We start from the raw sequence: 25,258 nt of genomic DNA on the forward strand, positions 1-25,258 counted from the left end.
TCTCCCTTCCCAAGTTCTTCATGTGGTCTGGGGACCCAGGCTGAGCACATTCCATCCTCTGGCCTTGGTAACTGATTTGGGGGCCAGCCTGAGGCCTAAGCTAAGCCACCAGTGTGAATATCAAGGCTCTGGGAGGGAATGTGGGGGAGGCAGACCCTCCCTTTCTCTGGACCAGGCATGTGAGATGTGGCATAGGTTGCTGCAGCCATTTCTGGTATCTGCCAGGGCTGAACCTGGGACAAATGTGAACACTGTATAGGAAGAAGGCAAAGGGAACAACAGAGAATGGTCCCAGAGCTGGAAGCCATTGTGAGCAAGCTGCTGGATCAGCTCATACCTGAAGGCTGCATGGCTATGGGAGTTTTCATTTATGTGAATCAACAAATTATCTTTTACAAATATATTGCTACTGAAAGTGGTTTGGGAATTTCTGTTCCTTGCAACAGATAGCACTGGCAAACACAACAGAAAGGTGAGAGAATAATGTAAGGTCTCAGAGGCAGGCCTATATTTCAGGTCTCCTGACTTCCTGCCCAGTTATCCTGTCATAATGCCCCCAGATACACTCTTTTTAGAAATCACCCATCTGAACTGACAAGAAGGATGCTAAGTACAGCAGTAAATCAATCGGGCATCAGCAAATCTAAGAGAGACTGTGAGTTACTACTACATCACGAATGAACTGAGGATCCCAGCTGCTCTCCTGCCAGGGCCAGGAAGGCTGAGCCTTGCTGTGATGTTGCAGCGATTCCCACTTAGAACCATGATGGCAGGTAGTGCTCACCCGGGCCAAGTGTCCATGGACGACAGCACCACTAGAAGACACAGGAGGCCACAGCTCCCTGTGCTTGGATCCAGGCAGCTGCACTCAATAAGCTCCAGTGACGGGCCCTAGTGGCTGCGGCCAGCTCCCTGCTTTCTGCTTTAATGAGCATAGCATGGTAGAGATCACTGGACCTCAGTCTCCTAGAGTTATGGAATTAAAGCAACTAGGTCAGCCCACTCATCTGACATTTGGACATACCTGGCAAGGTGCACCAGGCTACACAGTCACAAGCTGCAGACCCTTGGTCACACAAGCTCTGCTCCCTGCCAGGCTACTGGGTCCCCACCTCCAGTAACCTCCTTTGCTGTTGGGAATCAGGGTTCTGGGGTCCTGCAGTCACCCTTTCAGGCTGGGTGCTTTGGGCAGGTGCCAGGGAGAGAAGGAGAGCAAAGGAGTAAGGCAAAACCTCAGTAGCCAAGGGGATCTCGTCTCCATGGGCAGGAGCAGGATAATCATGCAGCAGGGAAAGGGAGAGCACTGAGGGCTGCAGGCTGGAGAGGCTTCACGGGCAGGCAGCGACCAGGCAGGACTGGCAGGATGGGTGAGGGTGCAGAGGCAAAGGGAAGGAGATGGGAAGGCACACAGGTGGTAGATGGTGGTAGGTCAAGTTTTCCAGCCATTCCTGCAGTAGATCCTGAAGGGGCCCTGGCAAGGCCAGGGAAGGGTGTCTTTTGCCAACTGGAAATGGAGTTTGCAGAGCAGAGAGCTGAAGAGGGTCTGGATTCTGATGGGCAGGCTGGCAGGGCCAGGCACAGTAGCATGGAGACCCCAGACTGGGTGCCCCTATGGGCAACTAAGATTTCCTTAGTCCTTTTTACTAGTCCCTTGGTCAAGTTACCTATCCTCCCAAGCCTCAGTTTCTTCCTCTGTAAAATAGGCATGTGATTTACCCGAAAGGGCTGTGTGGATAAAATGAGAGTTCCTGTGGCCAGGATTCTCACCTGGCCCTAGCTGACTAGCTCACTGCACACTTGTGGGCAATACACGGCTGTTGACTCTATATAAAGAGCTCCGCCCAGTGCTCTGGGCACGACACGGTGGCAGGGCTGCAAGGCTTCAGGAGAGCAGAGCAGAGGCTGGAGTAGTGGCAGTGCTGAGGACAGAGGCCCAGAGGACGGCTGTGCGGGACAACTGTGCAGAGAGGCCCTGAGGATGGCTGCATGGGACAACTGTGCAGAGAGGCCCGGAGGACAGCTGTGCGGGATGGCTGTGCGGACAGAGGGGCCCAGAGGCAGAGACTGGCTTACTGCATGCAGACTCACTCTGAGTGAATGGGATTCTAGTGACTGACCTGCCACCTGGAAATAAAGTTGGGTATAACCCTTTCACCCCAAGAATGTTTTGCTGTCAATTTCTTTGGTCACACTGAATCCACAGTGAACTTGCCCGGGGCTGAAACCCATTGGCAAGACAGCTGCTTTGAGTATTGACCGAGCCCATGGGCCTGGCACTGGTTCTTGTTCTTCAAACACAGGTATCTTGCCCATTCACCAGGCAGGAGAGAGACCCCCCCTGATTTTCTTTAGTTTTTTGCCACTCTGCCCCCATGCACTATTTGCCTTGGCTGAATGGAGCAGTGCAGGTAAATCAAGCTCACATGTCTATCTCCAGCATTAAATCTCCCCAGAGGACATTCCTAACTGCAGTGGTAATGCTGCCAGTGGTAATGCTGCCAGGAACAGGATTGCACCATAGTGCAGGCTCCACACACTGCACACCCAGAGGCTTAAAGGGCCAGCTCCTAGACTCCCTGGTCCAGAGGGGACGTCCTCCAATGGGCCAATGGTGGGACTGCAAGCCTAGCCTTTTGTGGGCACAGGCATGTGAGTGACAGCAGTGGTGGCTGCAAGGAACATGAACAGTAGCCCCACATGGAGGAGGAACTATGACATGGATGAGGGGCTCTGGACCCAGGCTCTTTACTAGATGGATTTCTAATTCACTGTCTGGCTGCTTCTTGGCTGGGTGTCCTTGGGCCAGTTACCCCTCCTTGCCTGCCTCAGTGTCCTCAATACAAACTGTGGCTAGGAATCCCATCTGCTTCCAAGTCTATGGGGAGGACACTCACTAGTAGCATCACATGGTCATGAAGTACCAGGCACATGCATCTTTTCCTTTGGTCCTTTCCTGGGGAAGGGACTGTTGTTAACCCTTATTTCCAGCACAGAAAGAGCACCAAATCTCTGGCTTGATTCGGCTGCTCTATCAACAGCTATTGTGGAACCCTGGGCATTTGCCCTGTGCATGCCCCAGGGCAGAGGATGGGCTGGGGCCAAGCATCAGGGCTCCTGACTGCTCAGCTGGCTGCTCCTGCCCACCAGCCATACTCCAGTGACTGGTTCACACTGCAGGCAGCGGTCAGGATGGTCACAAACAGGGAGCTGCCTGAGAGTTGATCTTTGCTGAGACCTATTGGCTAAGGAAGTCCTCTAGGGCTCTCAGGCCTCCCACCAGCTCTGCAAGGATCCTGCTTTGGAGAAGAGGAACCTGAAGATCAGAGAGGCCCTCTACCTGCTCCAGGCCACCACACCAGTGGTTGTGGGTGCCAGGAGTCCAGCCTGCCTGGGTCTCCTCTCCAGCCCTTGTGTGTGGCTCAGTCTGCAATGTCCCTAACCCCCAGAAGAAAAATAAAATAATTCAACATGTGGTTGGTCCTCTGGGATGAAAAGATGGCACTTTTATTTACGATAACCATCTGGAAAAGATCAAAATTGCCAGTGGAAGAAGCTGGTGCCTTACAGTTCACTCTGCCCCCAGATCTCTCTCAAGAGAAGAGGGCATTTATCTGTCACTTGGAGGTGCGAGGAAGCAGGGATTGCTCTTCCTTCTGCAATGCCTTCTGCAATTATCAGGGGGTTTAAAACAGCAAAATACTAAAGTTTTCATCATGAAAATAATGTGTACTCCTATAAGACAAAATGTAGGAAATACAGAGATGGGGGCAGGAAGAGATCCTAACCTACTAAGCAAAGATAACTTGTAACTTGCTTGTGATTTCCTCTGTGTAACTTTTCGTTCATTTTTCAGCAAACCTTGACACTATCCCCTTGAGGCTGCTAAAGAGCTGATTAAAGTATAAAGTGTGTGCTCTTAAAAAGACCTGGGGGTGCATGGGTATAATATGTTTTTTAGATGTTACCATCATCAGTAAAGTATACTTTCTTTTTACTGATTTACTGAAAGCAAAGCCTAGGAGAATGGCTTAAGATTTTAACTTTTTATGTTAAAATAATTTCAGATTTCTTGGAGAGTTGCAGAGGTAGAGCAGAGAGTTCCTGTTATATACAATGTTTCATATTGCTGTTTCTGCTTCACACTGTAACATGATTTCCCATGTGAGGTGTAAGACAGGTGTTCACATGCCCCAGGGACTTGGACACAGCCAGTCTGTAAGCTACAGACCCCTGCAACCTACTAGCTTGCTAACTAATAGACATGCAACCCACTTGCAGGCTATGAATGCAAGGGGGAGTTTACTGGGGGCCTCTTGGGTTTCCTTGACCCTGAAGGAGAAAGTCCCTATTCTTCCTCTGTGCGTGGTTGTGTCTAAATGTGATTCCTGGAAAAGTTGCTCCATCTTGCAACCCAAGACCACTATAGGAGAATCCCACAGGGGACAACAGAGTGGACAGCCAGAAGAAATGAGGATCTGCATGGCCTTGCCTCTGGCTCTGTGAAATAACAGTTTTCCACTATATTCCAAGTATTCCAACTGTATACCATATTGCTAAAATTTCTTCATAAACATCTTAATATCTGACTGATTGTCTAATGAAATGTGTCTTCATTTATTTAAAGTTTTATTTACATTGTTTCTTATGTTTCACTATTATAAATGATGCTATGGTAACCATCTTTGTGTATAAAGCCTTTTCTGTATTTCAGATGCCCTACATGAAACTACTGGATTATAAGACATGAACCTCTTCAGGCTTCTTGATACATATGGCCAAATTGCTAACAGAATCACACCCTGCCAGCCAAGTATAGGAGGGTAACCTATAAGCAGCAGCAATGGGTTTCCTCATTTTTAAAAAAATCACTGCTTCTTTTATAATTAAGAAACAGAAGAACATTGATTGCATTTCTTTAATTGTTGAAGACCTTGGTCTTGTCCCCTCTTGCCTGCTAACAGGCTTATTGCCTCTTGTTATTGTTTTTTGAAGACCTAGTAGGCAGGAATCATGGTCCTATTAGATGCTGGGCCTCTAGGAGGGCTAACCCATCTGTCTCCCTGTCCTGTGCTGCCTTCCTCCCTAACTTGTTCTCACACTGCCCCTCCACTTTACCCCCATGCCAGAGGCAGGGGTGGAAGCAACTTCCTCTTTCTGCCAACCCAGTCAACAGCGGGGACCCTACTCTTCATGGGGAAGTGTAGCTCCGGAGGGAAGGGGGTTCCCCTCCCAGCAGCAAATTCCCCTATGAACACAGTGAAACCAAAGTAAGGCAAGGGAAAAACCATTTTTATTGCTCACTGCTTGCTCAAATTCACTAGCTAGGACCAGCCCTGTCTGTCACCCCGGCCATAGTTCACACTCTCCCGAAGGCCTTTCTCCCCAGTCTCCGCCAGAAAACTCACTCCATTGCTGTGTCTCTATGCAGCCACAGTGTGCTCTCTACTTCTCGCCAGCCCCTTCTGGGAGGAATTCCATGGGCGGCTCCTTAGTGAGTGGCAGACACCAGACCAATTACATACCAGAGATGGAGGGGAGGAGAGAATGGCTGTTTTCTTTGTCATAGGCTGAAACATTCATGAATATGTAAATGACTAAGGCCTGGTGGGAGAATTCTGCCATTTGCCCCACAATCCATGTCTCCAGAATTTTTGCCTTACAGTCTACACATCCCCAATCTTCTTCAATGGCCCCTGTGAGAACGAGCTGGAATACTACAAACAGACTAATAACATACAATAACAACAGAAATTATGATACAGGTAGCAATAACATCATAGCAACCCTCAAGCCTGAGGATCCAGCTGTGTTCAAAGTTCTACTTTGATTAAGTTTACAGCTCACCCATTCCACAGAAGGCCAACAGCTGAACTGGCAGGGGACTCTGTGCACACTCAGCAAGCAGCAGGTGTGGTCAGGCACCAACCCACAGGGACTGTAGAAGAGAATAACCTTAAGGGTGATAAATGTTTTAATGACACCAGCCACTGCTTGAGGGCCCACCCATACCCATCTTCAGTTACATGAATATCTAGCTCACAGGGCCTTGCGAATCCATTACACTCAAGGCCTGTACAGCCTTGACTGCTCGTTTAGCATCAGTAAAGGCAGAAGCACATGTTCGTCCCAGTCCCACCTGATAGTCTTTCATATCAACCACTATAAGAGCCTCAGAATTTGTGCCAAGTGCAGCATAAACACTCTCCAGTAGCCCAAACACCCCAAACTCTTGTAATACCTCCACAGTGGTAGGGATAGGGAAAGCCTGGACTTTATGACTGCTTCCAGGATAGCTTTAGTTTTACCCAACCAGACAACCCCCAAGAACTTTACAGACAAACCAGGTCCCTGAACCTTGGTGCTGTCACAACCCATCCTTTCTCCTGTAGATGTTGCAGCAGTCTAGGTGCTGCACCTTCTAGATCTGCAGGACAATCAGACATGAGCATAATATCATCAATATAGTGACACAGCCGCACTGTTGGCAGTTTCTCCCATGTTGCCAAGTCCTGGGCTATAAGTCCATGACAGATGGTGGGGCTATGGAGGTATCCCTGTGGAAGGACAGTGAACGTCCACTGCTGGCCTTCCCACATGAAGGCAAACTGTTCCTGACTTTCCTGTGCTATGTCAATAGAGAAGAAAGCATTAGCAAGGTCCATGACATACTGTTACGTCCCTAGTTCATGACTGAGGGTGTCCATAGGGCTGCCTCAGAGGGAACAGCAGCATGCAGAGGGGGTGTGACTTTTTAAAATTTTCTGTAATCTATGTTCATATGCCAGGAGCCATCCAGCTTTTTCACTGGCCACACTGGGGAATTAAAAGGACTGTGATTGGGCTTTATGATGCCCACCTTCTCCAGTTCCTTTGGAGAGTTTATCCAATTTCTTTGTGCCCCCCAGGCAATTTATACTGCTTAGTATTTGTCACCTGCCAAGGTACAGGCAGAGCTACAGGTGGGTGCTTAGCATGTCCCCTCAGAACTGCCTTTACCACACATACCCTCAGTCTGAACTCACTTGCAGTGGTCTGTAACTACAGGCCCTGCAGGATATCTATTTCCAAAATATATTCAGGGATGGGAGAAATGTACACATATACTCCTTTGGGGGTAAATGTCCTATCCTCAGTGGGATGTGGGCTTTCTTCACTCTAATGGCCTTACCCCTGTAGCCATTTATGACAGCAGGAGTCCCAGGAAAATTCTCAGGGTTGCCATAAATCAGAGAACATTCAGCTCCTGTGTCCACCAATGCCAGGACATATTGTACATTCACAGGGGACCACTGGACTGCTAATTATACATGCAGCCTCCCGTCCCCACCATGTTCCCCAAGGTGGGAGCCTTGACTGCCCCCCCAGTCAAACTAAAACAGCCAATTGCCCTCTCTGGGGGCAGGGGCCCAGGTGAGGTCTGAGTACTCTCCCCCATGAAGTCCTGCAGACACATGGGCTGGACATGGGGCTTTGCCTCCAGCTTCCATGTCTTGGACCTCAGTGGCTGGAACCACTGCTCTGGCTTTAATTGATGCTGCAGCTCCAGCAAGATCTTATTGGGCTTTCCATCAAGTTTTTTTTTCAAATGCCCCCACCTTTATCAAATCAACCCGCATGTGGGTCCTTAAGACCTTCCTGAGGCACTTCTTTCAGTAGTAGACCGTATTTCCTTCTATGCTCTTATTGTTTCAACATCCCCCAGGTCTGCTATAGTACAAGTAGCCACACTTACAGGGTTGCCATACATGGGGGTTGCCATACATGGGGGTTGCCATACATGGGGGACAAAAATAGTCACTAGTAACCCAAAGAGGGATTCTCATCCCCACAATGAACGACTCCTTACTGGGGCCCTGAGGGTCCATATTGTAGATGATACTTTTCATGCCCAACTCTTGTAAAACCTGCTGGAGCTCTGCACATATTTTCCAGCTAGCGTTGAAATATGGTAAATAACTCTGATCAGACCAAACTGCCCTGAAGGCTGCCAACAGCCAATCCAGAAATGTATGATTCCCTAAGGTACGACAGGCATTTTGCAACCTCTGCTGACAGAGGGGTGCATGGTCAGGAAGCCAGTTTACCCATTTCTGTTCCAGACAGAATAATGCCCTCTACTCATAAATCCCAAAGATGCAAAAGCCATGTGGGCAGAGGCTCCAAGGGCTTCTGCAGAACCTGGGTGCTCAAATCCACCAGCCTGGCCTGGGTGTAGGGGTGGAGCATGGAGTGCTCCACAACCTGGGGAGGGGCTGCTCCTTTACTTGAGCAACATGCTGTTGTTGAATCTTTATTTTCTTAACTACAACTAGGCAGGTTTTCCATACAGGAGGGGCTGATGCCTCAGAGGGTGGTCTCCACTGCAGTTCTGCCCTTGGCCCCACCCCTTCATCCTCCCTTGGATCCTCCTCTACCATTTTCAGAGCTGAATGCACCACCTCTTCCTTCACCTCCCCCGCAGACTCTTGCAGCTTGCATTTTTATGCTGCCCCCTCCTGTGCCATTAGTATGTCTCTCAGCAGCTCAACCTCAGTAATCAATAACTTTTGTTCCCTTTTCAGAGCATCCCACAACTAGTCTTCCTGTTCTGCTAATTGACACTGAAGTGCATCTCTCTCCTAGGCAATCCTTTCCAATGCGGCAAAAAACAGTCACTCCACATTTCCTGCTGCCCCATGGCCACTCAGTTCCCCTAAGGAGTCCCTTATTATGAGGAGGGCCAACTCTATTGCCTCCAGTGTCCGACCCTTCCCCACTTCTGGGGAGGGTCCCACTCCTCTAGGAGGCACCTTACCCCAGACCAAATCCCCACTGGAGAATCTCTGGGTGAATCCCCACCATCCATGGGGCAGTGGGTCCCTGGGTGTCTCTCCACCACCCACAGTGGGGTCCAAGCCTATTTCCCCACTATCTATAGGGGCAGCCCACTGAAACATCAGGCCCTTAAGAACAGTTACTGGGTTTACTTTACCAGATCCTGCTGACTATGCCAAGTATAGCTCCAGGGGGAAGGGGGAAGGGTAGCTCTTGGTAGCAAATTCCCCTACAAATCCAGTGAAACTGAAGTAAGGCAAGGAAAAACAACATTTTTATTGCTCACTGCTTGCTCAAATTTGCTAGCCAGGCCTGGTTGGCTGTCCCCCTCGGCCATGGCTCGCACTCTCCCCAAGGCCTTTCTCCCTGTTCCCTCCCAAGTAAAACCCACTTCATGTATATTTTTCTGCAGCCATGGCATGCTCTGTACTTCCTGCCAGCCCCTCCCAGGAGGAACTCCATGGATGGGTCCCTAGTGACTGGAGACACAAACCAATGACTTCCCAGGAACAGAGGGGAGAAGAGAATGGCTGTTATCTCTCCACCCCTTGCCTTGGATCCAACGGAGGCTGAAACATCCATGAATATGTAAATGAACTAAGGCCAGGTGGGAGATTTTGGAAATTCTGCTCTTTTCCCCATAGGAAGGATTCTGAGCTACTGTCGCTGCTCCTCAGGACAAACCATGATAGATTAGTGATGATGCTGTGGCTACAGAAAGGGGAATGGCCACCTAGATACCACAAGTTTGTCTTCCATAGAGTCCCTGCTCACAACTCACCATCATACTTACCAAGCTCAATCCCTGTCAGTAGTGCAGATCAGGGCCAGACCCATTGCCTGTCCAAGCTCGAAGAGACAGGTTCAGAATAAATAACTTCCAGCTGTGTTTCTGGAGCTTTGGTAAGGCGCAGTCACCATGGCACAGGATACCATAGCTCAGGGCCTAGTGGGTTCAGGTACCAGCCCCACTGGCAGGGTACACAGGCCCATGGCCCTCAGCTGATGCTTTGTGAAGCTTTGAAAGATCACAGGCATTATAATCAGGCAGCCTAGGGTTTGACAACCACCCTCTTCCGCACCCACCCACCCACTCCCGCCCCCCCGGGGCTCTGCTGGGTGGTGACCTTGAGCCACTGACTCATTTTCCTTGGTCTCATTTTTCCATCTGTCATGTTAGCTCTTGTGTCAGTATTACTCTGTGCTTCTTTTGAGAAACCCTATTGAATTTATAAACCCCCAGGACCATGGCTGTCTCCTGAAATCTTAAAGGGGCTGCATGGTGAGCACTGGATGTGTCCCAGTCCTCTTTAAAGGGCGGCTGTGTCTGGCAAGCAGTAGGTACTCAACAGTTTCCCTCCCTTCCTGTTAAAGCCTGTTCTGGACCATCATGTACAGGAAAGCCCTTAGCAAGCAATCAAGATTACCATCAAATTAAGTATTATTATAATTAATCACAATGCACTCTAAGAACATTTAGATCCTTCAATAACCAACACTTCAGTGTCATTGTGGTATTTGTTACTGTGATACCATTGTCATCTTCCATCTCCTGGATGTCTACCCTGTGCTGGGCCACTGCCAGCTGCTGCACAGGTATAATCTAGCCTGTTGGGGAATGCTTTCACCCCATTTTGTAGATGATGAGATTAGGTTGCTACAGGTAAGCCACCTGCCAAACCCACAGGATGTCCGTCCAATCTTAGGTGGGCCAGGCTCCCGTGGGAAGCAGTCCAGGCACCTCATGCTCATTGCTCTAGGGAGGCTGGCTGCCAAAGCTGGAATCACTCCCCATCTGCCTCAGTTCTCCTCACAAGGGGTAATACCTACTGGGTCAACTCAAAAGTCATCTTTTCAGGAACATTCCAGGGCTGAGGGCTTCTGGGAGTTCCCAGGCCTTCACTGGGCCACACTGGCTCAGAACACAGTTGCTCCCTATTGCCCAGTGGCTCTAAGGCCCAGTGGGAGTGGGCTGCTGGGTGGGCACTGTGGGATTTGGAGGACTTCTGAGGCTCCTGCCATAGCCTTACAGCATATCAGAGGGCCTGAGGCCCCTCTCACAGGGTGGCATCAGGCTTTCCTCTAGGCTGACGCCCTTCAGCTGGGGGAGATGTTATTCCAGTTGTGGGTATCCTGGTATCTTGGTCTCCTCTTGTATAAGTGTCAGGAGGCTCAGGTGAAGCTCGATGGGTCTGACCCCAGGATGTGTCTAAGGAAGCATCTCGGTGCTGGGGGAAAATGACTGCTGCTCTGCAGCTACCCTCACAGCCTGCTGCCCAGGCCTGCACCCAGTTAGGAGCACCAGCTTGTGAATTGATCACTATAGGTGGGCTCCCCACCAATCACTGTCCCCTCAGTTTGTGGCCCTGGGACTCGGGTACAGAAAGGTCAGAATGTAAACTCAGTCAGGAATGAGGAAGGTCTGGAGGTGGAGTCCTACCCATGCTTCCCACAGATGTATGTTGAGGAGCGACACAGGAGAGGCATTTCTTGTTAGCCCTCCATTAGGGCTCCTAGCCAGGTCATCCCAGCCTACATCCACCACTGCCTGGACAGCCTCTGTGGAAGCTGTTAGGCCACCCTATGCCCTTGGTGCGTCTAGTGGCCCCCATGCTGCTGTCAGTTAACTCAGTCCCCGAGTGTTGGCTCTGTCATCCTGGGGACTTTCCTGCCTCAGAGTCGGCTTTGGTTGCACGTTTCTTCTGTGAGCCTGGACTGGATGCTCCTGATGCCTGGGGGATCCTCATTGTCACCTTAATTCGGGGACCCCGAGCCCCACTGCTGATCTTCTGAGTGGGCCAGATGGGCATAAATGGTAACACCCCAACTCCAGAGCTGATGTGGCACATTCATTCAGTCATTCCTGCCCAAAGTTTTCCACTGGGCTTGCCAAAAGTGCTGGTGGCCGAGGTGCTTAGGGTGTCAGTACAAGGAGCTCGTGCATGCCTCAAGTTGCTCACATCACACTCAGGTCTGTCATGGTGCTAGTCAGGCCAAAGCTGCTCCAGGGCTCCTTGGCACCCCATCCAGGATGAGGACATGACTTGGGGTAGGCTGGATTCAGGCCCCATCATCACCTCACTGCTCAGCTGGCCAGGCCACAGGACCAACATACATGAGTGGGAATGGAGCTGTGTGGGCAGGGGAGGTAGCTGGGGAGTCAAGGCTGCTGGCTGGAAAGCCCCCTTGGCTCCCAGCCCACTGCCATAGGCCCCAGGTAGCTGGGGCCAGGAGGGCTCAAAAAACCCAGGCTGTCCACCTCTGCAATCACAGCTGGGGAAACTGAGCCTCAGAGGGGAGAATCACACTGACAACTGGGAGCAGACACCTCTACTTCCACCCAGGGCTGCTCCCACCATTCTGGGTGGCCATGTGAGCAAGCCAGCTGGAGCAAAAGCCTACCCTCAGGCAGGGGGCAGCAGAGAGAAGGGAGGGGGAAGACCAGGGGAGGAGGAGGCCACAGCTCCTGCGGCAGCCATGGAAGGCCAGGCCCGACTCATTTGTCATCATGGTCTCAGGGCATGACCAGGACCTGCTCTCTCCGTGGAGCCCTGAGGAGCCCAACCTTCTGAGGGCCACAGGCATCACCTTGAACTTCCACAGGTAGAAGTAGAGATATCGTAGTCCCCGTTCTCACTGGGGCGGAGGATGAGAGGGAGGTCTCAGGCACAGCTCCCAACTTCCCCTGTGATGCAGAAGGGTCTCTAACCTTAGAAAATCCCAGGGTAAGTTCAGGCACTTAAGGTTTCTGGATGACTCACTTCCAGCCAATGGCACCATCGCATGCCCACCACTGCCCTTACCAGGAGGTTTTGCCAGCTACCACATGATTTCTGTAGGGCCCCATCATGAGAGATGAGCCATAGCCCACCAGGTCTGTAGTATTGAACTGCCATGCTCCTCCTCAGTTCCCAGGAGACTTCATCTTGTCATTGTCACCATCCCCAGCAGCAGCAGCCACAGAGTGAGCTCAGCTATGGAAAATACTGCTGGGCCAAATGGCTTCCTTGAAGGAGATGTCACAAGTTGCCCCAAGACCCTCCTTCCTGTCACGGCCCAGTGGGAGCTTTAAAGGTTGGCATCCTCTACCCCTCACATGGACCTCTACTTCTTGCTTCCCAAAGTGAGGTCCAATTACAGCATGAACACCACCTAGGAACATGTGAGAAATGCAAATGGTCAGGCCCCACCCAGACCAGCTGAGTCAGAAGCTGCTTTTAACAAGATTTGTGCACATTAAGTAATCTTTTTACGTCAGAGCAGCTTTAGTCTTGCAGAAAAGTTGTGAACAGAGTACAGAGAGTTCCCATGTACCCCACACCCAGTCCCCATTGTGATTCTGAGCATGCCTGTCTCCTAACCCTCTCTGCCCCCAATCTACCCCTCTCCCAACCCCAAGGCTGAAGCTAACAGTAGCTTATCAGAGTGCATTCCTGACCCCCAAGAACCTTGTGATGCTATAGGGTGCTCTGAGGCTCAGGCCACTGTTCTTGGAACATCTACTCTGTCCCAGACACATGGTCATACACTTAACACATGTTGTTTTGTGCTCTCAAAACATCTCTATAAAGAAGGCACTGCTAGACCATTCCACAGATGAGGCACTGAGACACAGAGATGAAAGCAAAGTGGGAATTTGAACTCCAATCTGCCTGCACTTAAACTGGTGGCCTTCCCCTATCCACACTGTTTCAGGGAACCATTTTATTCCTGGGTGGCTGCAGACCTGGTTCTGAGAGCTCTGGCTCAGCTGACTGAGATGTGTCTTACTTGGGCACAGGGTAAGAGTGAAGGCTGGGAGACTGAGTCACTGAAAGGAAAGGGGGACCCCCTGAATAAGGTCACTGGTTGAGGACTTTACCAAGTTCACTTCGCCCAGGAAGCCTTCCTGAATGGAGGCCTGCCCTCCCTGTTCAGGATTTACTTGTTCATCCAACACTCATCATCCCCTCTGAGTCTTCCCACTGAAGGACAAGGGGGCATCTGGTGGGCAAAAACACAAGAATTTGAGGTTGATTCCTTAGCCCACCAGGTCTGTAGTATTGAACATGTCACATCTTCTTGCTGACTTTCAGTTTCTACAACTGCTGGATGAGATTATAGTGTCACCTGACTTGCTATGGCTCAAACATACCCCAAGTTAAGTAAGACCACAAAAGTAGCCACTAAAATTCATGCTCATAAATTACTTATAAACTAGTAGGGACACATGGAGAGGGGAGATCAAAGAATTTGAACTTCTGAGAAAATGACAGTACTGACTTGATCTGAACCCACCTTCTGATACAAATTGATGAATGCTGCATACAGGCTAATATTTAAAAATATGTTTAAAATACAGAGCTGGATTTAAAGGAAAGGGAACTCCCAGGGCCAGTAACAGAGAGAAGGACACTGGTCAGCTGAGGCTGATGTTGCAGCTCCCCATGGCTATTTCTAACCCACTTAGAGGCTGATGGGGCTGGGGGATGGGGTTTAATGCTCAGGTAGGTAGGAGATTTGGCCTGGGGCCTGTGTCACTGGGAAACTGGAAAGGGAGAAAGCTAAGACACTTGAAAGGCAGCCAGTCTCTGAGAATGGACTAGAGAGTTACTAACCCAGAAAAGGCGGGGTGTCTACTCTGCTGGGGGCTCTAAGTGGGATTGAAACAGCATATGAGAACTGGAAAACTCAAGTTTGTGCCAGGTGAAGGTGTAGGACTTAAAGGCATATTGGCAGGTAGCCTCAAGCAAGAAACCCAAGACAAGAAACTGACATAAAACCGACCAGCAGAACCAGAGAAGCCCCTGGAGCCCTGGCTTGGAAGTAGGGCTTGTCCTACCAGTGGGGCACACAAGACTCCCTCGGAAAAAACAATGCCTGTTGAGGATAAGCTTACCATTTTAAGTGTAAGCATCCAGGAGGCAAACGCAAGGAAGATGAGTCAGCAGTCACTATGAATGGGATGGTTTGTACCCCAAGAACAGGAACACTAGAAGAACATGAAGGAAACTACAAGAGGAGTGTGCTTCAAATGGTTACAGATGAAAGGACAAGAAAAGCCCACAAAGACCTGGGTACTATACAAAAAGGCAAATGTGCAAAAGCATCAACTAAAACTTCTGCAAGTAAAGCATAGAGTGACTGAAATTAAAAACAGTTGAATAGCCATAGCTGAAAAGAGAATTCTTGAACTGGAAGAAAAATGCGTGATAGGTGGAAAAATTTTTATTGCATGGAAGCCTGATCAGATGTAGGGAACTAATATGTCTCTAAATTATAGGCTAAGCAAGAGAAATGTTTTTTGTGTGAGTGTGTGTGTTGGGGGAGGTATGTGCATGTGTGTGTGTGGTGTGTGTGCAGGTGCACACGTGTGCACTGAGGGAAGGCAGTATGTGTGTATGTGTAAGGGTGCATGTTGGGGGAGGGGCATGTGTGAGTGAGTGTGTGTGTGCATGCACAGGGCATGTGCTGGGGGGGCATGGAAAACATGTGGGGCTGTTAAGAGATAGCTGTCATAGACAGATCCCGTGTGATTTCACTTACATATGAAATCTAAAAAACAAAACCAACGAACAAACAGAACCAACAGAAACAGACTCATAGATATAGAAAACAAGCTGAAGGTAACCAGAGGGGAAGAGCATGGGTATAGACAGATGAAATTGGCAAAGGGGATTAAGAGATACAATCTTTCCAGATCTCAACAAACAAGTCAGGGGGATGTAATGTACAGCATAGGGGATAAAGTCAATAACATTGTAACAACTTTGTATGGTGACAGATGGTAACTACACTTATCATGGTGACCATTTTGCAATGTATAGAACATTGTATGTCTGTTATTCTTTAATAATTTTTTTAAAGGAGATAACCATCATGACCTTGTTTTGAGATTATGTCTTATCTGGTAGAGAAATTTTCAGCATGTTTCACAATTCAGGTGGCCAACTTTATATATTTTTGACAGTCCTATCAAATCCCCAGCAATTACATTGTCCCCCTTCTGAGATGTCAGGACCCCATGTTGGGACATTGCAGGTTCACAGGGCCCCCATTAGTGGCTTGCCCATGTTCTCACATCTGAGGAGGAGATCTGGGCTGGGGGGCAGTGCTGGCCCGTAGGGAAATGAGCCCATCAGAAAGACACCCCTGTGGAGCCTGGCTCTCCATGCACCCACTGGTACTCCACCCACTGCACCTTTCATCTTCTCATCATCTTCCCAACAACTGTGGAAAGAGGACCACTGTGGAGATGGCTGGGGGAGAGGTAGCAGCTGTGCTCCCTGTCTCCCCACTCCTGTTTCTGCCCCACCCTGGACCATCCCCTGAAAGAAAAAACTTCACATTTCTTTTCTGAACTAAGCAAACACTGCAGCAAAGTTATTGTATCTTTTCAAAATTCTTGAGGTCTAGCTTTGTGACACATAGGGGATAAAGTCAAGGGGAACTGTTTTCACCATGAGCACAATGCATCCCTTCCACGAGAATGAGGACCATAGCCCGACCTCTGCAGCTTCAAGGGCAGCAGTTAGGTGTGCCCTATGCTGTGGGCCTGAAAGCCAGTGTGAGCTTGCTTCTCAGAGCTGCAGCTTTGCATCTGACCAATGGAGGTAAAGAGTAGTGCCTCCCCACTAGGGCTGATTAAAGAGATAATGCCTATAAAACATTGTTGTGAGACTAGAAGCTGTCTCCTTATTGGTCTTATATTAATGTCAGTGTGGCTGGCCCTGTTCTCCAGCACGGCATTTGGCTGCTGGCTGGTGGAGGGCAGCAGCCAGCACCACCACTCTGCTGGGCTGTGCCCAGGACTTGAGACATATGCATTGTGCTGATTGGTGGTTACCTAGGCATTACTCACAGGGAACAGTGCACCAGCCACCTTACTGTTCCCTTACTGCCTTCCCACTTCCTCTCTTGGACTTCTGCAGCTGTCAGAGCAGAGCACTCTTTAAACTCTCCTTTCTCTACCCCAAACCTTCAAAGGCTTCACAGCCTATGTCAAATACAATCCAGTTTACTTCCCATGACCTATGAGGGATGAGCCAGCCTGTTTCCAACCTCAGCTCTTGTTCCTCTTCCCTCACTCACCACATTCCAGCTACACTCAACCTCAGGGCCTTTGCACATGCTATTTATCACCCCAGAACTCTCTTTCCTAGCATTTTTTTTGGTTTCTCCTTGGAAATGTTTCCATTTACCGCTCTATCTAAACCCTCCCCCACCCAGCCAGCATTGTCTGCCCCAGCAGTCTCCTTTCCTTTAAAGCCCTGGCCACAGTGCACATTAAGTTTGTTTATATGCTTGCTGTCCTCCTCTCTCACAGGGCTGTGCATTCCATGAGGTCAAGGACCATGTCTGCATTAAAGATAAAACAAAATACTCTGTATGCTCAAGTTTGGAACTAAGAGATTAAAATTCTCACAGATGGAGATAAAAATACCAGTTTTAATAAAAAGAAGTGGACTAGAATTTGTGGTTAGGTGTGAGCCCCAAATTGGACTCACCTCACAGTCAGTGGCAGCTGTGAAAAGCTTGGCCATGTACTGAGTGTGTTTTTCCTGTGGGTGAGCCATTCCCCCTTCTTGTGCCAATCCCACCAAGCACCTCTGGGGTGAGAAGAAAGGGGTGGGGCAGGAGGCCAGGGTTCTCCAGGAAAATCACTCATGGGATTGGGGAAGACACAGTCTATCCTCCTGATAAATGAGAAATAGATGCTGGGTCAAATACATGAAGACTAAGGAGACCTGAGGCCAGTGGAAGTGAAAACATCAACAAAGAGAGCAATGGGTCAATACACGGCAGCACGAGGGAGGCTGGGGGGCTTCCTGGAGAAGGTGCCAGGTGTGCACTGAGGGAGGCAGCACTGGCTCTAGAGAGGTGGCCATGGTGACCCCAGCTAGCAGCACATGAAGACCCGGGGTCTGGCCCTTAGGCACCCCCCAAGGGCCAATAACAAGGTTTGACGTGTCTTGCTCCCAGGCTTGGTCACCACCTGGAGGGTCCTCAAAGAGTCCAGCAGAGTACAGACAGGAGTGTCAGTGTTTGGGAATGGTCTTCCACAGCTATGGGATCAGCCACATCCACTCTTTTCCAGGTGGATATTCCAGGCTTCAGGACAATGAGAAAAACTGATCTTGGCCTGTGGTTCTTCCCAGAACAGTTTCTAGAGAGAGACTCTCAGCCTGTGCTGAGCCCTGCTCACTGTGAGGGACCAGCACATTACAGCTCAGGGGCACAGATGTGGACAAATGGGTTTGGGGTCTGTCTGACCTAGGTCCTGCCTCCTTCACCACTTCTTAGCCTATCACTTTAGCTTGCCCAAATCCCACTTCTCTAATGACAACTGTTTTAGAGGACTGGTGGAGAAATTAAATAGCATCATTATGTCGAAAGTGATTTCTTCCTAAGTTGTAAAGCCCTATATGGATGTTGTGTTGTGATGGCAGAGACAAAGACAGCAGAGCAGCTTAATCATATACATGTGTTCTTCTGCCTTTAAAATTTTTTATTTTGGGGGATCCAGGATGTGGCAGATTCTTACATAAATGTTCCCTGTCAATCCCACCTCCTGGTATACACGGCCTTGTGGGTCCCTGTCTCCCACCTTGATGCTGGACTTGGTCATGTGACATGTTTCGTAAGGAGACATCATCCACCATGATGCAGCAGAGGACTGCTAATCACTTGCACACTGGAGCGTGCCCTCTCGGAGGGTGGCTCCCCCCACATAAGAAAGCAGGAAGAGGAGACCTGGTACTCCAGCCATTGGCCTTAGCCTTAGACCATCAGCCCAGCCAAGCCTCTGCATGACCGCAGCTGCATGAATGAGCCTGCTGAGACCTGCCCCAAGAGTGGAATCATGAGCAAACCAATGTTTTTAGGTACTAGGTTTGGGGTCATTTGTTCTGTGGCAGTAGATAACTGCTACATAGGGCATTAAGGCACAAGGAGTTCATGTGTTCTGCCCAGAGGTATAAGGTTCATAAAGTTCATGGCTGAGTCAAGTGTAGGACTCAAGCCTCTGGAATTCTTTCTGCCTCCCCCAGCCCCTATCTCTGCTCACTGTGTAGAGTTTGAAATTCCAGGGACCCAGGAGGACAATGTTGGTTTGGGAGAGGACTCAGAATGGTACCAGTACGGGATAGTGAATGGCATCAGTATTCCAGATAACTGGAAAACAGAAGGGCTTACGAGGTAGGTGGAGCCAGAAGGGAAATTTCCCTTGAAAAGGGAAGCAACATGCAGAGGCTCCAGCTGTGAGGTCAGAGGTAATGGAGGTCAAAAACTAATTACCCTTTCTTAGTGTGCTCCTGTGGGCATCTGGCTTCAGCTGGTGAGCTTCTGTTTCCACATCTGTAGGATGGGTGTAGTTGCACCCTCCAGTAGAGATACCCTTTGAAAAACGCCCCCCTCCAAGCCTGGGGAGCATGCAGAAAATTCTCCTTCTCTCCTGGGACCTAAGCACCTCCCTCAAAGGGCTTCCAGAATAGGCAGCAGGGCAACCACTTCTCCAGGGGTCTTGCAAAGATTCAAGGTGTTTGGATCAACCTGGTGTCACAAGGGCTCCAGGTCTCCTGTAAAAGTAGACATGGATGAGAGGGAAGAAGGTTGGAGTAGGAGGGGAGGCCCTGCCTAGAGGCCTGTTTTCTGTCTGTCTGTCCAGAGCGCCTGGTTCAAAGGCAGCTACAGCCCGTAGGAGATCTTGCTGACCCTGGAACCCCTGACTTTGTCAACAAGACCCTGAGGACACACTCTTTTTCACCTTTGACGGTTGATGTGTGGCTAAGAAGTCAGACACACACATCAAAAAGCCATGCTTCCCCTAGACTCAACAGGTCCCGGGTCAGCCCCACCAGAACCCAAGAACAGGCCTGGACTTGGCAAGCAGATGCCCAGGCCCCTCCTAAAAGCAGGTCCTCCATGCCCTCACCCTCCCTGCATGTGGGTCAGCCAGCCCTAAATGAGTACCTACCATCTGCAGGGGTCCTCCCTCACTGTCTGCAGTCATTCATTTCGTCATTGTGTTAGTCTACCCGAGCTGCCTTAACAAAGTGCCACTAACTGGAGGGGCTTAAGCAACAGAAGTGTATCCTTTCACAGCGCTGGAGGCCCGAAGTCCAAAGTCAAGGTGTCCGCAGGGACTCCCTCTGGGACTCTGGGAGAATCCTTCCTGCCCCTTCCTAGTTTCCAAGATGGCTGTCAGTCCTCTTCTTATAAGGACTCCAGTCTTGTTGGATTAGGGCCCACCCAACTCCAGAGGGGTTTCACTGTAACTTGATTACTTCTGGGAAGACCCCATTTTTGTTCCCAAACAAGGTCACATTCACAGGTTTAGGATTTCAACATATCTCTTTAGAGGACAGTTCAACCCACAACAGTAAAAAGCGTGCAGAGCACTTCTCTGCAACAAGCATGGTAATCACATATAATAATCATCATCATAAAGCACTTGCTTGTCCCAGGGAACATTTAAGAAAGCATATATATTAATTGACCAAAATCCTCACAACAAGCCTATGAGTAAGTATTGGCATTTTCTCCACTCTACAGTTGAGGAAACTGAGGCACAGAGAGGTTATCAGTGGTTCAGGGTCACACAGTAAGTGGAGTACCTGGACCAACCTGAACACACCCCTCTGCTGCCCCTCAGTCACAAGCCGGTCAGCAGTGGGGGCCAGCAAGTGCACTAAAGGGCTACTTGCCCATCTCTTCACCCCATGATATGGTTTTCAATGTTATGAATTATACAGGCCTAGCTTTCATTCTGCTTCCCTAAGGTTTTTCTTCATGGTCTTTAATAATCAGAGTAATATGTTCCATCAAGACATGTCCTCAGGTGGACCTGAGCCCCTTTGAGGGCAATGCCCAGGGAGGAGGGAATGCTCTGCCCTGCTCCCTCAGGTACGTTTCTGACATTTTTTACAACTGCACATGGGGACATGAGGTGAAGATGCCAAGACTGACCCCAAACCTGATCTCAGAGTCCACTTGTGGTTAAGTTAGAGGGAAGCTGAGGTTGCAGATGTTGGGAAGTGTCCAGAGTCACAGAGTGAGCTGTCCCAAGGCCAGCGCTGAGTCCCAGGCCCTGTCTCCCAGGGCCAGGTTCTTCCAAGTGCCACATGCCCCCACCCTCAAGCCTGTGCTCTTTCCTGGAGGAAATAGCCACCAGCTGCAGACATGTATCATTCTTGAGAAGTCCCTTGAATAAAGACAAGAAGAGGCAGTTTGGGGATAGATTACTCTGGAGGCTAGGGCCATATTTTGGGGTAGAGTTGCCTGAGCTATGCCCATCTCTAGCTGTGACTGCCCCCACTGCCACGCCAGATGTCTCCGGGAGACAGCCCTGTGGTCGGTCTCCAGGATAGGGCAGGACTGATCTGCTGCCTTCCCCGTCGGACAGGGATTTCACACCCAGGAAAATAATTTCCTGGTAAGGAGATTAGAAGGCATCACCTGCGTTGGGAAGCAGGACGGCCCGGTGGGGGTAGGAGAGGAACAGCGGGAGAGGCGGGGGTGCAGGCAGGGGCGCGGGAGGAAGTGTCACTGTCAATCAGGGCTCTGACCCATCTAATCTAGCCTCCTGGCTCTCCCTGTCCCAGGGACAGATGCCGGGGAAAAAGGTGCAAACTCGGTGGGCTGGGCCCTCCCTGCAGGCCTGCAATGCGGGTCCCTCTGCCGAGAGCAGGCTTAATCTTGCCAAGACATAAGCTGTCCAGAAGGCTCTCCCAGGCTCCTGTGCATTTCTCTGCCCCTCGTGCCGGGATGGGGTAGCACAGGACAGCAAGTTCCCCTCAATCAGAGTGACTCTGGCTCTTGGCTGGGGCCACCGTGGGAGTCAGGGCCTCTGGCACTCCAACCTGAGGTCTCACCCAGGCCTTGTGTCAGCCTCTGGCCTCATTGTTTCATTCACTCATTCATTCAACAAGCCTTAACTGATCAAATGTCTGCCAAGATCAGACATGCTCCTGGTCCTGAAAAGCTTGGTAGGTCACTGCATAGGATCACACCTCCACCATCCGCCTACCATCCATCTGTTTCAGATGAGGCACCCTGGTTGGCCAAGCATCAATGTAAAGAGAAGTGGCATCAAGTGTCATGCGCATCCTACCCAGACTCTGCTGAGCAGCTAACCCGGGAGGAAATTGACTTTTTCACTAGGAGCTCTTTTTCATCCATTTCTCTTCCACTCAGCTCTACACAGTTTTTAATCAAATTCACTTGTACCAAAAAACTGCTTGGGCCCCTGGAGATGGCAGCAAGGAAGTAGCTGGCCTTGAGTGCTTGGTACCTGCCCAAAAAAAGCCACCCAGGAGACCAGCAGAGTGTAGAGGGCAGCAGTGACAAGCTGCAAGGGGCAGGTGGCAGAGTGAGAGACGCCCCTGCTGCCAGGGCCCAGCCCTTCAGTGTTCATTTGCATTTGCCCAGAGAGGTTCATTCTCGGTGCAAGCGGATAAAAGGACATGGCAAGGCATTTCACCCTGCAGTGGATGGAGTAGTGGAGGATTCTGGGTCATGGTGTGACACGTGCGCTTTGAAGGCTGTGGGGTGCTTGCAGGAAAAGAGAGGGCTGTATTTGAATTTGAGACTGTTTGGGAAAACTCCAGATGCTTAAGTGCTGTATAGACCAGCACCTGGACTGTGGCAAAACTATGAAGTCAGGGTCATTCTTCAATCTAATTCAACCCAAGCCGATAAGTCATCTGCTTTCTGTGTTGCTCTGGGTGACAGTGGCTGCTCTGTGGTGGGGGAGGAAACCGAGGGCGGCAGGTGATGCCACGTGTGCCAGTGTCTGGGCACGCACTCTTCTGAGGGTCCTTGGGAAATAGCCCAACGTTTCCCCAGGACAGCACTGAAGCATGTTGGGGATCAACTCGCCAGCACCACTGTGGACCAGCAGGTAGGGTCACAGACTCTGCCACTGGGCTTCCTGGGTACAAATCCTGGCTCTACCAGCATGACCTTGGGCAAAATTTTTTAATGTCTCTTTGCCTCAGTTTATCTATCTGTAAAGTGGGAAGGAACATTATTTGAGGAACTTTATTTGAGGCATTTGGGCTGTTCACAAATAGTCTAGTTGTTCTGGACTCATGGCAGGATTGTACTTTTCAATCTACTTTTTAAAAGTTTTAGGCAACATATTCTTTAAAACATACTTGGAACATTCACAGACATAATTTTGTTTTTATGGATTTAGACCTACTTTGGATTTAGACACAGCTTTGTGACTTTCTTTAGCCAATGAAATGTGTTTCATCATGCCCTCCACACCACCGCCACTCCCACGGAGACCATGAGATGACTGTAAAAAGTAGTGGCTGCCTGCTAATGTGAGTCAGACACATAGCAAATGCAAGATTAGTTTTAAGCCACGAAGATTGGGGAATTGGTTGCTGCCATGGGATAACCCAGCCTGAACGGATGGATACATTTATCACTGCTGTGGACTGAACCATGACCCCTCAACATTCCTATATTGGAGCTCTAACACCCCCAGTGTGACCATATTTGGATATGGGAACTTTGGGAGGTAATTAGCTTTGGATAAGTTCATGAGGGTGGGTCCCCAAGGTGGAATCAGTGCCCCTATAAGAAGGGATACCAGAACCACCTTTCCTCTCCCTCCACATGTGCACACAATGAAGAGGTCACATGAGCGCCTAGCAAGACGTCCGCAAGCCAGATTATGAGCCCTCATCAAAACCCAGCTATGGCGGCACCCTGATCATGGACATACCAGCTTCCAGAACTGTGAGAAAACAAACCTCTGTTGTTCAAGCCACCCCATCTCTGGTATTTTGTTACATCATCCCATGCAAAGACAAGTACCTTGCTCACAACGGTGTTATGATGAGCATTAAATGGGTTACATGTAAAGCACCTGCTACATGAAGCAATATGTAAGCATCCACTGTTACTATCACTCGTATGGACAACGGAATGGTCCCGGACAAGACTGGGACCAAGGTGAGCTTTGTGTCTACCTCTTCTGCATTCAACTCTCTTTCCAAGAAACTTCATTCATTCATACCGTCAATCATTCATCCTTCCTGTGAACATTTGCCAAGGGTTAACTTAGTTCCAGGCAGGAGAACTACATACTCTCATTTGGCAGACATTTCCAGAGCCCCCAGAGGCTAACCAAGCCTGGCCCCAGCTCCCTAGGTGCCCACAGTGGAGGGAGGGATCCAGACAACGTCAGTTCAGAGATCGGACACTCCTCTGATGGGGCTGGGAGAGCCCCATGGAGGCTCCCTACCCTAGCAGAGGTCAGGGGCCTCCCTGATAAATGTGGCCCTTGTTGTAAACCATGATGATGAGTAGGACTGCTCTGGACAAAAGCAGTCACAAACGGCACTCCAGGCAGAGGGAAAGGTGTGAGTGAATGCGAGGCAGGGAAGAAGATGGCATGACCTGTGTGGGCCCACACATGTCAGTGCTCTGGGAGTCCACGAGCCTGTGAGAGAAGCCCTGGCAGGGCCCTGGCAGGCAGCCAGCTGCAACTGCTCCTCTTCCATCCCATTCAGGTAAATTTACACGGTATCAAGGCTTTAGGGCTTTCATTGCCAAGCACATTTCCACCAGGCTCCCAGTAAAGCCAGGGGGAGCTATTTGGGGTCAGGCCCTTGAGGGGTGTTGCTCGGCCATCAGCTGAACCTTATGGACAACCCACATCTCCAACAGCCTTTGCCAGCCCAGGAGCTTCTCAAGGCTGCTGAGGATGGTTCCCTTCCAAATGGCCAGTGTCAGGAATGGGGAGTACTCTGGAAGGGGGAGCTGGGTGCAGGGAGGGAATGGGGTGGAGGGGAGGTGGACTCTACCAGACACTCCAGGGCCTGTCTCTAGGGCACAGCAGACTCGTCCTCACTAGAGACAGGGATGGCAAAGGCCATCACCAGAGCTGGGCCCAGGCAGATGCGGGAGAAGGGATGAGCCTTTATGGAGAGGCTCCGCTTACCCGACTTGGTCTCATTTGCTGTTCCCCACAGTCCTTCAAGGGCAATACTGCAAGGGCAGTATTATTGTTAGGTCCAATTTACAGATGTCGAGTTGCTTGTCCACACTGCCCACAATGCATCTGAGCTCAGCAAATATCCCTCGACTGATTGAATGGAGAGGGAGCTGGGATCTGAACACACTCCTGTCTGGCCAGCAGCAGGGAGAGGAGTCAGCAAGTCTCTGGGTGGGGTAGAACAAAAGGGACTCAAAAAGGAGAAGCCAGGGGCCCTGAAAGCACAAGACTGATGCTAGACACCACTGCTCCCGCAGCATGCAGGGCAAGGGGCAGCTCAAGGGCCACTCTGACTTGGGGGCAAGGACGACTTTGGGGTGACATAATGGCTTCCATGTGCAACAGAAAGAGGAAACAGACCTAAGTACAACCCCTACCCAGTCTGCCACTGAAGAGCTATGACCTTGGGCAAAGGCCTTAGCATCCCCAAAACTCAGTTTCCCCATCTTTAAA

Source organism: Manis javanica, chromosome 7 (assembly GCF_040802235.1).
Source record: "Manis javanica isolate MJ-LG chromosome 7, MJ_LKY, whole genome shotgun sequence".
Taxonomy (NCBI): domain Eukaryota; kingdom Metazoa; phylum Chordata; class Mammalia; order Pholidota; family Manidae; genus Manis; species Manis javanica.